Source organism: Hippichthys cyanospilos, chromosome 4 (genome assembly GCF_059441005.1).
Source record: "Hippichthys cyanospilos isolate Australia breed blue-spotted pipefish chromosome 4, RoL_Hcya_1.0, whole genome shotgun sequence".
NCBI classification, from domain to species: domain Eukaryota; kingdom Metazoa; phylum Chordata; class Actinopteri; order Syngnathiformes; family Syngnathidae; genus Hippichthys; species Hippichthys cyanospilos.
Window position 1 is genome coordinate 4,660,732 of NC_142372.1, and position 14,784 is coordinate 4,675,515.

The 14,784-nt window shown below is 38.1% G+C and overlaps 1 long non-coding RNA gene across 1 annotated transcript in view; it reads right to left on the minus strand.

The window, feature by feature from the left end:
* LOC148424349 (uncharacterized) overlaps positions 1-575 on the minus strand; it is a 99,366-nt gene extending 98,791 nt beyond the window's left edge. Inside the window, exon 1 of the long non-coding RNA XR_015865264.1 lies at positions 472-575. This is a non-coding gene — a long non-coding RNA (uncharacterized LOC148424349). The remainder of the gene's footprint in view (positions 1-471) is intronic.
* Positions 576-14,784: the final 14,209 nt, after the last annotated feature.

Here is a 14,784-nt window from a genome sequence, read left to right on the forward strand (position 1 = left end):
AACGGGGACTCCACTGCAAACCAACTTTACTAATTTTTTACCACATTTATACAGCTTATAAGTTTGTCTAAGCAGAAAAAAACCCAAGCGCATCAAAGTGCCCAAAACAAAAATTCTTTTCCTTAAGATCCTCCGCGCCTCACTATTTGTGAAGGACTGCATTATCCTGACTTCATGTTTAAACGATCTTCTAGATTTCTTCGATACCACTACAAATGTTCTTCAAATTTAACAAACCTAACATGGACGGCACGGCACTCCTGTAAATGTTTATTTAATCCAAAAATGCTTAGCGCTAGCTAGCTGTTTTACTCCTAGCTCGCACTTCTGCTTATCAAACACCTCCAGAGGGCACTGCCGCGTGCTCCCGCTGAAATTTCACCAGGATGAACATGGTATGAAAGCCGCTTGAAAGGCGTGCCGGCGCGATAAGATCTCAGCGCAATGAAAGCGTCATTAGCATGATCTCACCTGTGTAATGCGCCAGTGTGCGTTTCCCCGGCAAAGCCTGCGGGAGAAGCCGAAGAAAGGAAACTTTAATGTGCTCGATGGAGCTGCCGTGTTTGGGATGTTGATTCAAGCGCTGCCAGATGACCTCCTCCTCTGCGGCGGGCGGCGGGCGACGGGCTGCGTCGCCGCCGCAGCTGCTGCTTTCATGCGCTCGCCTCCGCTGAGACCACTTTGAACGCGGCGTTAACACGCCAGGTTCATCCGGTAGTAATACAGCACATTTCAAATCAGTTCGGTTCTCGTATTTCCTCAAATGCAGCATTTGAAGCATTTTCTTGAAGGGGTAGCCAACGCATTTTTATGGATTTCTGTTTTTTGGATACCGTATATTTCGGATTATAAACCGGAACTTTTTACTCATGATTTGAGCCCTGCGACTTAGCTGCAGTTTTCTTACCAGCCTATAGGGAACGATCCATCGGAAAATACACTGAAAAAGACGTGATTTTCAAAAAGATAGTATTAAAAATATAAAGATTAAGTATAAATTGAATAAGATCTTGTATAGAGGAACATAACATAAATTTGGTATATATGTATGATTGTTTAATGTGCAATGCGTGTATATGGTCACTCAACTAGGGGACAAAAAAAAAAAAAGGTGACGCTATGGAAGGACTGATTTTAAGTTTGAACTGCGAATTAACTCTCATATTCTGCCAGTGTTATGTTGAAAATATCCATACATATGTTGAAAATATCCATACATCCTGCTACTGTTTTATAAATAAATAAATAAATATATATATATATATATATATATATATATATATATATATATATATATATATATATATAATGTGTGTGTGTGTGTGTGTGTGTGTGTGTTCCATCCCCCCAGGTACGAGAAAACTGATATGTTGACTATAAATAAGATTATTATCTATAACAACTGTTATAAGAATACCTTAATAGCATTAAGAAAAAAAGAAAAAGCAAAATAAATCAACTCTCAACAACAGTTAATTATTTTTTACAGCGTTTTGAGTTACAGCTTAGTCTAAAACTGAAAAAAATAACCAAGTGCCTGAAAGTAAGAAAAAAATAAAAAATACAAGAAAATTCGTATTCATTTTGACAAATCAAAGCCTTTTTTCCTGGGGTCATCTGTGCCCCCCCTGGCATCACCACCCCCCCCCCCCCCCCCCACCCCCTCCCCAGGGGACCGTCCCACTATTTGAGAAACACTGGTCCAAAAAAACTAGCTTGATTAACGTTGTGTCTGCGGAGTATAAATAAAAATCCACCTGTTTTTATCCATCTCAAGGGACGGCCATTTTGCCGCTTGCTGTCCACTGAAAATGACATGACAGCTGTGTAAGATCTCAGGAAAAAAAACAATCATGAAAATGTAGAACTTCATTCATATCACGCAAATCAACATCGAATATCAACAGATTCTTCCCCCGACAACTTTTAGAAGACAAACAGGTGACCTCAAGCGGCTTAAATCATCTTCCCTAATTAAAAATCTCCTTCGATCTTGGGAGGAGCTAATAAACAAGCGCGACTGTTAATGGATCCGACGCGGGGAGTATCGTAACTCCTGCGATCATCGGCGTTGATTGTTGTAGCGCCGCTGACCACGCGCCCTTGAGAGTAACTCAATCACCGCGCTCTGATTCGTTTAAATATTCGTTCCTAACTCAATTAGAGAATTGTTTGGACCAATGTCATGAAGTCCACGAGCGAAAAGGACGGCTGATGAACAGATGAGTTTGTTTATCAACCTTTGAAGTCTTCCGCACGCTTACGTTGATGATTGACACCGGCGCAAAGCATTTTGGGTAGGGGGAAAATAATAATAAAACACAGCGCGCCGTCTTGTCGGATTTCATCAACAATATTTGCAGTGGTATTTTTTTACTCGTCAGATAGGCTTGTGTGATAGCGGGTGTAACATCTGCTGTATTGCTGGCTTGTATGGCGGGAATTTGTTAAAAAAGTACTTAATCAAATAAAGGCATGCACATAACAAATCCTCATAACTTCAATTAGCAATACATTGCTTCATATTCCACTGAATTTGCTCTCAATTTGAAAAGAAAGCCGTGATGTTCCTTTGACAGCAATAAAAATAAATATTGAATTACCGTATTTTCCGCACTATAAGGCACACCTAAAAGCCTTAATTTTTTTTTAAAAAAGCGTGCGCCTTATAATCAGATGCGCCTTATAATCAGATGTGCCTTATATATAGATCAATGTTAAGTTTGTGATTCGTAGAGTGGGAATGAAGTGATAAAGTAAGATTTAACTGTTTACAGTTGAACAAGGTTGCTCATATTGACATTGAGTTATTATGCTATTGAGTGTTTAGAGTTACTATTGCTATTGCTTTGAGTATTACTATATTGTGACTGAAAAAGTTTTAAAATGTCATTTGAGGGTGCGCCTTATAATCCGGTGCGCCTTATATATGGAAAACGTTTTAAAATATGTCATTGATTGAAAGTTCACCTTATAATCTGGTGCGCCTTATATATGGAAAACGTTTTAAAATATGTCATTGATTGAAAGTTCGCCTTATAATCTGGTGCGCCTTATATATGGAAAACGTTTTAAAATGTGTCATTGGTTGAAGGTTCGCCTTATAATCCGGTGCGCCTTATAGTGCGGAAAATACGGTACATGCTTTGTTAAAATCTGACGTACCGCCTGAGGAGTACCTCAGGGGGACTTGTACCCGTATTTGAGAACCACTGTGTTGAAACTCAGCTGTGCATAATAGAACAGAAATGCCTTTAGAATATCAGATTTGCATTTCAAACATTAACAACATTAAAACGATTACGAAGGCTAACAAACACCAATTAAAAAAAACACACGTTTTCAGCAAATGTCGCTCATATTACATGGAACACAAACGTTTGACGGATTATTGTATGACAAAACCTACAAAAACTGTATATATACATATATATATATATGTGTGTGTGTGTGTGTGTGTGGTGTCGTGAATAATCATGGGGCAACAAATTTGTAAATAATGTAGATTTACCTGTTCATCTTTTCGTGCTTGCAAGCTTCATTTCCTGCTTCTGTTCTGCTAGAAAAATAAATAAAAACAAACCGCATTGTAATTCATGAACAATACACAATCATCATTTTAAGGGAATTTTTTGAAAAAATAAAAATTTATACGATAATTGGGAGAAGAAAATAACATCCAACAATATAGGCAAAAAAAAATCAGTCTCGACGCACCTGAAAGAAAAGGATAATCTCATAGGACAACTGCGATTGTTTGATTATTCATTCAGGATGGGAAAAATAATTAAAGTGGGGAATTATCACAAACGTTTTCATGAAATCCAAATGAAGTCATTAAAAAGTTTAATTTACTTTTCGGTCCACAGGCCACTTTAAAAAAACATCCAAGATCAACACAAGATTAAATTGCAATTTATTTACAAGAAAATAATTCAAATAAAGGTTTGGCGGACTGCCTGGCTGAGGTAATGGAATATTTTTTTTTTTTTAAAAGTTGTAAGATAACTTAAGCTTCCTTCCATCCTTCGTCTAAAAGATGATACTGTTCATATCCAAATCTATGGGTTAGATTTATTTAAATCTAGGGATGCAAAACCACCAGCACCAATATATTTTCAACATAACACCGACACACTCGGATTGTTAGATTACTGTCCAAACACAATAGTAACATGCCCGTTTGGCTTTATGCCGGAAACTTGCCCACTTGTGGCGAATAAACCAGCGGTTCAAATTTAAAATCATGACTTTGCCCCCTGGTGGCTTAAAAAAAAAAAAAAGATGGGAGGCAATGGACAATAAACCGCAGGCTTCAAAGCATGTAAAAAAAATAGCCTCTTATAATCCGATTTTACTACAGATACCTTGGAAGAAGTCTGCTATTAACATAAACAGACGTGGTATCGGTATTACTAAAATCCAAAATATCAAGCTCTAAATTACATAGCAACAATTGTAAAAGTGGAGCAAATAAACAGAAAAAACACAAATTAATGATATGATTACAGCAGATGTATAAATCGTTCATTGTTTTTTTTGTAGATTTCTACAATATTAGCATTCAACATCATCGGGCATTTGCATTTCCGAATATTGAATACGGGAGTAAAAACGCTGCACTCAGTCACCTGAATTTCTGAAGAGGTCGCCCCCCCCCCCCCCTTTCCTCCCCCCTAAAACACCTCCCTTGCCCCCCCCCCCCAACAACAAAAGCCTCCAGATTGCACTTGCCACTGTGCGACCGGTGCAGGCACTGCACATTTTCATACATGCGAGTTCAAATGATAGATGAGGCAATCTCCAAAAGTTGTGCCGGAAGATACATCAGCGGGTAGCAGACATGAAATACAAAAAAAAAAAAAAAAAACCCAAGCCTGATTCCCTCAGGACCGGACACTGGCATACATATTCACGTGGTGCGAGTGCTGCGTGTCAATTGCTTGTTTTTCGCTCGCATACGCACAGATTTGCTAGTCAACTTTTTGGCCATTTTGTTCCAGGTCTCTTCTTACTCTCTTTTTAATGACTTTGTTTTTCACTTTTTAAAGCAAAGGTAGAGTCAAAACTTTGTAACGTGAGCTAATTTACTGCATTTTGAGGAATTATCGATGGGACACAAGACATTACTAATCCTTATTAGTTTTTTTTAAACCTTTATGCAGTATTTTGACCATTTTTGGATAGTTTTCTTCTACGTCATTCTTGCAGTATTTTAGCTATGGGATGGCACGCTCCTGGTAGTGCGATAACTAAGCGGTCGAGCCATGTTGAACTTTGACATGTTGTCACCATCTGGGTGAAATTTCAGCTCCTCGATGTCGTTCAATGCTTTCTCTTTGATGTAAACTGGTAACCAAAGAAAATTACTACCTTTCACATTGACTAATGCAGTACTGCATATTTAGTACTTAGGTGATAAGTACTAAAGCAATCTATTATCTAAGTACTTGATTACCTCAATATATTGAGTACGTAAATATTTAACTATTCTTAATTCAATTCAATTCAATTTCGACTATCCTTTAGCCAAATACTGTGTGTGTGTATAAAGATCTATATATATATATATATATATATATATATATATATATATATATATATATATATATTCTTGCCAATGTGTATCCACAGATAGCGCATTAAAATTTGGTATTTTTCTTTGACTATTGAAATTAGTTATAGTTCTAATTATTATTATTTTTGCATGCGATAGTTCTTAAGTGTCCACTTGTATCTCAGGACGTAGCAGTTGGTCGTCAACTTTATGAGCAATTGAATTCCTCAACGGCGGAGATGGATGTGAATAATTTATAGCCCGGCGAGACTGACATTTAATGAAGCCATTGGTGATGGTGACCTAACAAATTCATCAATGTCTAATTTATTAAACACACCAGAGGGTCGCACATCCACTGCGGCCGTTTGTCTTACAGAGTGTCATGTGACCGCTGAGAGAAAAAAAAAAAAAAAAAAGTCAACTACTTGTACCTTTCGTCAAGTGACAAAACCGACAGCTTGCCTTTAGCATTTGTTTTTGGAAAACTAACAGAAGACTAGCCACGAAATACCGATTTTTTTTATTTTGGGTCAATCCACAAAACATATACACTGTATTGTCGATGTTAGCAAAGCTAACGCTAAAGTTTAACAAGAACAATGAAGTCAGAAAATGGAATGATATAAGCAGGACAAGTTCCACGTGGATGCGTGGTCACATGGGCATGCGTCACCACTATTTGTCGCGCCTTATTGCCTCCGCTTTACTTCCACCGGGGAGGACGTCGTTACAGCGCATCCACTGCTCTCAAGCAGCAGGCTCAGCGGGCCGCGAAAAAAAACTGACTAATTACGGGAGAAGCTGCGGCAGCTCGTCACGGTGCTGAGTAATACTCGGGCCCAAAAGACCGCGGGCAGCCACTCTATTGTCATTTCATGTGGACTACACAAAGGAATGCACAACCAAAATAAACATTATATATATATATATATATATATATATATATATATACATATATATATATATATATATATATATATATATATATATATATATATATATAAACATATATTACACACACACTATCATATACACACATATACACACGTGAGATAGAAAGCTAGCTTCTCTAGATAGATAAATAGATAGATAGAATGCTAGCTAGCCACTCGCTAGCTAGCGTTCTATCTATCTAGCTATCTATCTATCTATCTAGCCACTCGCTAGCTAGCTAGATAGGTGGATAAATACATAGAACGCAAGCTAGATCCTCGCTAGCTAGCTAGATAGATAGATACAACGCGATACATACTCGCTATCTATCTATCTATCTATCTATCTATCTATCTATCTAGCTACTTGCATCTATCTATCTAGCTAGCTAGCTAGCTACTCGCTATCTATCTATCTATCTAGCTAATCACTATCTATCTATATCTATCTAGCTACTCACTATCTATCTATCTAGCTACTCACTATCTATCTATCTAGCTACTCACTATCTATCTATCTATCTAGCTACTTGCATCTATCTATCTATCTATCTATCTATCTATCTACTCGCTATGTATCTATCTATCTATCTATCTATCTATCTATCTATCTATCTATCTATCTATCTATCTATCTAGCTAGCTACTCGCTATCTATCTATCTATCTATCTAGCTAATCACTATCTATCTATATCTATCTAGCTACTCACTATCTATCTATCTATCTAGCTACTTGCATCTATCTATCTATCTATCTATCTACTCGCTATGTATCAATCAATCTATCTATCTATCTATCTATCTATCTATCTATCTATCTATCTAGCTAGCTAGCTACTCGCTATCTATCTATCTATCTAGCTAATCACTATCTATCTATATCTATCTAGCTACTCACTATCTATCTATCTAGCTACTCACTATCTATCTATCTATCTATCTATCTATCTAGATAGATAGCGAGTAGCTAGCGAGATATATATATATATAGCGAGTTGCTAGCGAGATAGATAGATAGCGAGTAGCTAGCAAGATAGATAGCTAGCGAGTAGCTAGCGAGATAGATAGCTAGCTATTCACTAGCTAGCTAGCTAGCAAATAGCTAGCTAGCGAATAGCTAGCTAGAGATAGATAGATAGATAGATAGATAGATAGATAGATAGATAGATAGATAGATAGATAGATAGATAGATAGATAGATAGATAGATAGATAGATAGATAGATAGATAGATAGATAGATAGATAAAAATAATACTTACATAATCCCACAGTAAGCAAAAATGTGCTTTTGGCAGTCTTCACCAGAGGAGATGCCGTTTTTTGAGGTACCATGGATAGCTCCAGTTCTTTCCTTAAGCACCATGGACAGCTACGGGCCTATAAGAAAATAAAGGCTCTTAACAGGAGGAGTACTGTATTTTGTTTTTACTATTTTAACAGCAATTAGGCCAGCTTGATTATTTGAAATTCATTTATAAGTTACCAATGTGTATTAGGGGGTAGGTGAGATTTTCATGGGGTTTCTGAAGCTATCAGCAAATCTAATTTAATGTTTTGCAATGCTGTGAAAGGAAGAAAACATTTTTGTTTTTAATTTAGGAACAAATTGATTGGAACATCAAACAACTTGTTGAGTACTTTGCAAAATGTTGGATGTCTTTAATTTGTTAAATTTCATACAGCTGTGCATTGTCATTAGTGAAAAATGATTTTTGGCAAAGAAATAAAACAGATGAGTAAAACATCCTAATAAAAACCAAACATTCATACCATAGTAAACAAATACTTTGTTGAGTAAGCAATTATTATGTGTTTAGATATGAGCGGCTTGTTAGTCGGTGCCTTGACAAACTATTAGCAAAATTACATTAAAAAAAAAAAAGAATCGTGGTCGTAATTATAGTTCTAACATTACATACTAGTGAGTTGCAGCATTGATTTTCCTTTGCCGGTGCCATCACGAAACAATTTTGTAATTTTATGCCCCACTGCACTGATAGATAAACACGTGTACAAAGAAATGCGGTAAATTGTATGATTATGATATATGATATAATGCGTGTCGCCGGGGGAGCTTTGCCGAAACTCTTTAGTACATTCTTAGAATAATTTCAAACGTGAGAAAAGAGCAAAATTATCATGGCAGAATGCAACGATACTAATGATGACACATGCTAAGTGAAGTGTGTCTCTTTTATTCCTGCCACTCATTTATATAAAGCAGAAAATATGAAGATGGCAGCAGAATTTCTCCTATTTGACATTGATGTTATCAGAACATGCGCTTTTTTCTTATGCTGCTTTTAAATGGAGCTCCTTTGTCATGTGTGTATTTTTTTTTATGATCTCAGCTATAAAATGTGCCCGGTTTCACATTTTAAAACGCAAAATAGCAATAATGAAACATTGAAAATGAAACATCTTCCCATGCATATTACATCAAATGTTTTAGTGCATGGTTAGTCTACATATTTTCCAGATAGGAAGATTTATTTAAATTGTATTTACGTGGGTTAAAAGGCCACAAATCATAAAATCGTTTTTTGTTTTGTTTTTGTAAACAATGTTCCCTTTGAATCTTCTTCTGTCTCCCTTGATTATTTCATTTAATTATTTATACACACACATATATATATATATATATATATATATATATATATATATATATATATATATATATATATATGTACATACATACATACATACATATATATATACATACATATATATATATATATATATATATACACACACATATACATATATATATATATATACATATATATATATATATATATATATATATATATATATATATACATATATATATATATATATATACATATATATATATATATATATATATATATATATATATATATATATATATATATATATATATATATATATATATATATATAAAAAAGCAACCCCCACCCTCTGCAGATAAGCGGCACTGGATTATAAACCGCAGGGCTCAAATCACGAGAAAAAAGGTGCGGCTCATAGTCCGAAAAATACTGTGAATTAACAAAGTAGAATAGCACAAATGCTGCAGCCCTGCAGGAGAATTTTTGAACAGGATGTTCCAAGTACCATATTTTCTGCACTATAAGGCGCACCGGATTATAGGGCGCACCCTCAATTCATGGCATATTTTAAAACTTTTTCCATATATAAGGCGCACTGGATGATAAGGCGCACCCTCAATTCATGACATATTATAATATATATTACAGTCGGCCCCCGGCTTACGAGCACCCTGATTTACGAACAATTCGCCTTACGAGCGTGGATCAGGGAGAATTTTGTCCTCCGCTTACGAACAAACCTCTCGCCTTACGAGCAATTCGACATGCCGGCCATTGAGTATATAGATATGTTCTCGTCTAATTGCGTCAGTTAAATCAACAGTAGCGACAGCATTAATCATCAGTAGATGCTTGGGGCAGTAACGTGAACGCTATTGCTCTTACAACGTCACACTGACTGTCTCACTCGCGGTGTCTAAATATATTACCATTTAAGTGTAGTGTTTGTACAGCTAAAGGGAAAAACAGCTGACATGAAATTAAATGTGCCGATTGCAGGACAAAGAATTGTCATTGGTTTAAATGTGTGTGTTTTTTTTTAATTAATTGTCAATACATTCCAACCGTTTAAAAAAAAAAGTGCGAATAATTATCAGTCAGTCACGGAGATGCGAATATGCTATTGGTCGATTAAGGTCACCCGGTCTCACTCACGGAGATGCTATTGGCCGGCGTTACACGTCAATCACAGAAATGCCGATATGCTATTGGCCGAACGCCTTTATCTAGCTTGATGGGACAGGATGGAAGTAAGGAGAGAAAATTAGTGAAAAACGGAATGTTGTGAAGACTTTGCAAACTTTATCTGTTAGACATAGCTTCTAAAATTACTAGCAGCGGTAAAGAAAGAAATAAGAGGATGATGTTTTAGTATCTGCGTGATTTGCACCCTGACTGAAAGAGTTACTGTAACACTGTAAGAGCAATAGCATTTCTATCGACGTGTTGACTTAGAGCGTAGGGCTCTGTCCCCCTCTGCTTACACCCAGCTCAAGTCTCGTCGTTTTAAAGGTAAAAGCTATTTATCCATTGTAATTATTATGTAATGTAAGTGTACAGCAGATTATGTCACTCGATTTTAATATATGTATGCAGTGTGTCGTTTTTACCTAAGGCTTCGGCGCGCGTTGCACGCATTTACGAATTAACATGGGTTTGGATTGCCCGCTATACGAGCAATTCGAGATACGAGCGTAGCCGCTGAACGGATTAAGTTCGTAACCCGGGGGCCCACTGTATATTTATATAATATATTATATTATAATAACAATAATAACTCAAATAATAACTCTCAATAGCATAATAACTCAACGTCAATATGAGCAACCTTGTTCAACTGTAAACACACAAAAGAAAGAGGTAAAGCTTACTTCATCACTTCATTCCCCATCTACGAATCCCAATCTCAATATTGATCCATATATAAGGCGCACCTGATTATAAGGCGCACCATCAGCTTTTTCAAAAAAATTAAGGCATTTAGGTGCGCTTTATAGTGCGGAAAATACGGTACTTTCAAGTTGCCTGTGTGGCAATATTTTGGTTTTCAAGTTGAAGAATAGGATGGTAAAAACTTGGCACATCAGGCAAAAACACTTAACAATTTCATTCTAATTGTGGACATGAAGTTATTTGAGAAATAATGTGAGAGTTGAACTTTTTTTCTCTTTGGACTGTCAAAACAAAGTTACGATCACTTTTTTCAGCTTTGAAGTCTCCCCTAGCTCTTGATAAATGTATTATTAGCTCCGGTGATTTGCTAACTCCTCAGGATTTCAAATGGCAATCAAAACGTTTCCTTGAGTTGTCACTTTCTGTTCTCTTATCGCACCTCAAATGTCACTATCGCTGTCATTTATGAACTTCGCTACACCGGGCGGTGCCACGATGGGAAAATATTCAAAACGAAGCGGCGTTTGTCTCTCGCGGCTCACCTGGGGCTTCGCTTGGGATAGCTTGGTCGCCGGCGCCGTATATCTCCATCTCGGCCGGGAATCCCCGCAGAGACGGGGGCTGGCTTCCGGAGGGGACGCCGGCCAATCTCCCGCCGGCTCGTCTACCTGGGAACAGCTGCAGACGCCATCTGCCGAATTGGTCATGGTTGCCCACCACCTGTGGGGGCGCTCCACCACTCCACTGTCACAAATTGGGAAACAATTCGGTCCAATTCAGAAATATGTATAAACAAATATAGTTAGATACATACAACCGCTCATTTATAGTCCTGAGATCTAATCTATTCATTTGTGTCCACTGTGGGGGACTTTATTTTTTTTTAGTCTATAACTTTGGACTGCTTAGAGCTACTCTACCAAGTCCTAGTGTGCCCATTACAGGACATCCTGGTCTTTCTAATGGTAATTCAAGTGGATGCGATGCAATTCACTTTACTGTCTTGATGAGACACAATTGACACAACAGTGGACAAAAATGTGTCTCAGGAGGATATAGGGGAAAAAAACCAAACAAGTCACTGGTAGGTCTACTATAGAGGCCCGGAGAGAGTAATTTACTTGTTAAGGCATTTTCTCGGCGTGCCGGGCTGCTAATCGGGCCGTCATGTGGAACCTATTAATTATAGCGTGTCCTAATTTTCTCTATTTAATGTGATATTTAATGATATATCTTTTTTTCAAATTTGACTTGGGAATGTATAATAAAGCAGCAGGTCAAACTGACCAGGAAACATTTCAGGCATAACAAAGAAAAATATGGCTCCTTTTGTTTGTCCGTCCGAGCCAGTTCCGTATGGCTGTGCCGACAAAAAAAATCGCAGTCAGCACATCCTGAGCTTTAAAATGATCTTCATTAGTATTGGCTCTTAATTGGAGTCCAGATTTTAGGGACATCTTCTCTGTTAATGGAGCTTGACAATGCCTGAGTCAGAGCTTTTTCTTGTGTTGGTCAACAGATGGAGAGAGACGTCTTTTTTTTTTTTGTCACTGGTTGTTCTGATAAAATGTATATGTAGCAATATAACGTTGGTCTACCTTTTGTTTAAAAATCAGAAAAAATCAGTGGGGTTCTTGAAAAATAAAGTACAGCGGGCCAACGTGTTACGACATTAATCCGTTCCGCGGTTGGGGTTCGAGAGGCGAATTCGCCGTACGACGGGCAATCCAAACCTATGTTAAATAGCTAACGCATGGAAGCAGTTAGACGGTAATAGTAAATAAGTGCAATTACCCAAAAACGCCAGCAGATGGAGGCAAAACAACACAAATACAGCCAACCCCTAGGGTCATGACAGTTGTATTTGTCGCAAATCCGAAAAATGTCATAAAGAGGGAATGAAAAAACTCAGTATTCCAGGTCGCAACAGGAAAATAACGTAAATCAAGGACGTTGTTACGCGGGGTCCGCTGTATATGAGCTTAAGGACCTAAAGACCGTAATCGACAAAACGCGATTCCCGTCTGGGGTATGCCGCACGTTCCGCGGTATTTTACCACAGTCCATCAGTCAACCCCGCGGGACAATTTAGTCAGAACAAGGTGCTTCAAGACATCCCTCAAATGACATTTAGCTTTTGTTGTCCTTGCCTATTATGAATTTCCCCCAACGAAGGCCCGACTTGTGTCTTTGATTAGATTGCCGTTGGGCCGACGCGGTTGCATTACTTACCTTAATGAGTCGCCGCTAATTGTAATGAATTACCCTGGGGTTTGATACATTAGCTCAGCCACAACACAAACGCTGTTATATGCGTCAACCACCCCCAGTATTGATGGGGGGAAAAAACAAAACAAACAGGAATACATTTTGATTGCGCACCCATGGCAGGTAGCTAAATTCATGCACCCCCCAAAAAAGAATCGAGCTGGACTCATAACGTGTAGTTTAAAATGAAACCATGAAGTATTATTGGCGTGTGTTCTGGCACTATTTGACACAGTTTTGACAGCCAAACGCCGTTCCGTGACAAAGCTCATTGTTCCAAGGTCCATTGTTAATGAATGTGAGTCACCCTGCAAATATCGGCGGGAAAGCACAATAAAATAAATTCTCTTTCATTAGCTGCGGCACACATAAAAGCAGCAAAAACTGTGCCTTGATAAATACAGTGCATCTTGCCTTTATTTTGTTATTAATTTAGCAACAGAACAGAATGACGTCAAAGGTTTAGTAAGGTTCTTGAGGAGCGCGGACAAAGGATATAACGATTGGATAACGTGTTAAAATGTGATGCATAATCAACATCTAATTGATATTCAAATTAATTGAGGATTACGCTTTGATAATCTATCGTTTAGAGACCTAAAACTGTCGAAAGTCTCGGGAATTCACCCTCGAAAAAGGAAAGCTTCTCAGATATCCTCTACGAGAGAGGAACGATCAAAATTGTGTTGTTAAAACAGAGTCTATTCAAACGTCTCCTTTATAACAACCAAACCGATAAACTAATCGTGTTTTCACTGACGGTACTCTAAATGTGAATTTTTGACTGACTCACAGTTCTATCTGATTCCAATTTTTAAGTCTTCGATTTTCGATTCAAAACGATTCTTGATTCCCGACACGATTAAGATCAAAATGGCTCCATGCTGCGTTCACTTAGGATTGTTCTACATGGCCGCGCTCTTAAACAAAGCAGGCAATTCCACAAATTGTTGCCGGGATGTTTATCTGGTGCATTTTGACATCAATAAATGAAGAAAAAAAGTCCCATATTTGTTGCACCGGAGCGGCCATAAATCTCACGGCTTTGCTTCAGCGTGCGCCGTAATGGGAGATGAATGAACGGCAAGAGTCGAAACGCTCCACCGTGCCTTCTCAAACATCCTCGCGTCTCAATCGCAGAATTTCGTCGGCGATTATTTCCTTCGCGGGAAGTCCGGACGCGCCGTCATTGTCTCCTCTCGTTACCCCAAAGGGCGCCATGCCGGAGAAGCGGCGTGCAAGAGCGCAGCCGCCACTAACCCGCCTCAACTGGCCCGTCAGTCAGAGGAAGCGACTCTTCTTCGCAAGACACCGACTGGGAGCTGTCAGTCTCCATGCGTCTGCTTCACGTTTGGTTCCGATTCATCAGAAAACCGCTCAGCCGTGGCCGGGACGACGAAGGGGGATTTCATAAGAGGCTTTCTTATGGACAAACTCGAAAAAAAAGGCCATTCAAGCAAGAAATAATAATAATTACAGTGGGCCCCCGTGTTATGACATTAATCCGTTCCGCGATTGGGCTCGTGAGACAAATTCAC